This window comes from Micropterus dolomieu, linkage group LG15, assembly GCF_021292245.1.
Source record: "Micropterus dolomieu isolate WLL.071019.BEF.003 ecotype Adirondacks linkage group LG15, ASM2129224v1, whole genome shotgun sequence".
Classification (NCBI taxonomy): Eukaryota; Metazoa; Chordata; class Actinopteri; order Centrarchiformes; family Centrarchidae; genus Micropterus; species Micropterus dolomieu.
This window is the reverse complement of record NC_060164.1, coordinates 5,253,542-5,254,578: the sequence shown is the minus strand read 5'-3', so window position 1 is coordinate 5,254,578 and position 1,037 is coordinate 5,253,542. Positions and strand designations below refer to the sequence as shown.

At 42.3% G+C, this 1,037-nt stretch overlaps 1 protein-coding gene across 14 annotated transcripts in view; it reads left to right on the top strand.

The window, feature by feature from the left end:
• The window catches only part of LOC123983824 (cilia- and flagella-associated protein 46), a 117,686-nt gene that overhangs the window by 34,981 nt on the left and 81,668 nt on the right, over positions 1-1,037 (top strand). The window lies entirely within an intron of this gene.

The following is a 1,037-nucleotide window of genomic DNA, read 5'->3' as shown; positions in this document are numbered from 1 at the left end:
TAATCTTTGGTCAGTCATAATCAGTCTTTTTATTCAGCACTAAGTTCAGTGTCTACTGGCTCTTGCACTGCCATTAAGCTCCGGAGCACTGGTGGTATCGTATATTTCCTGTTTGACTTCAAACATATGAAGTGGGGAGAAAAAGGTATTTGATACACTGCTGATTTTGCAGGTTGTCCTGCATGGTCTGGACATGCGCTGGCTTGAGCAGGGGGACCTTGCATGCGCTGCAGGATTTTAATCCATGACGGCGTAGTGTGTTACTAATGGTTTTCTTTGAGACTGTGTTCCCAGCTCTCTTCAGGTCATTGACCAGGTCCTGCCTTGTAATTCTGGGCTGATCCCTCACCTTCCTTATGATCATTGATGCCCCACGAGGTGAGATCTTGCATGGAGCCCCAGACAGAGGGAGATTGACCGTCATCTTGAACTTCTTCCATTTTCTAATAATTGCGCTAACAGTTGTTGCCTTCTCACCAAGATGCTTCCCTGTTGTCCTGCAGCCCATCCCAGCCTTGTGCAGGTCTACAATTTTGTCCCTGATGTCCTTACACAGCTCTGTGGTCTTGGCCATTGTGGAGAGGTTGGAGTCTGTTTGATTGAGTGTGTGGACAGGTGTCTTTTATACAGGTAACGAGTTCAACCAGGTGCAGTTAATACAGGTAATGAGTGGAGAACAGGAGGGCTTCTTAAAGAAGAACTAACAGGTCTGTGAGAGCCAGAATTCTTACTGGTTGGTAGGTGATAAATACTTATGTCATGCAATAAAATGCAAATGAATGATTTAAAAATCATACAATGTGATTTTCTGGATTTTTGTTTTAGATTCCGTCTCTCACAGTTGAAGTGTACCTATGATAAATTACAGACCTTCACATGCTTTGTAAGTAGGAAAACCTGCAATATCAGCAGTGTATCAAATACTTGTTCTCCCCACTCGTAGATATAATAATATCGAGTTATTGTTTTTCATCAGAATCAGCCAAGTAGGTTTAAGAAATTTGCTTTATTTTTGTGCTAAACAAACATGGCAGGTT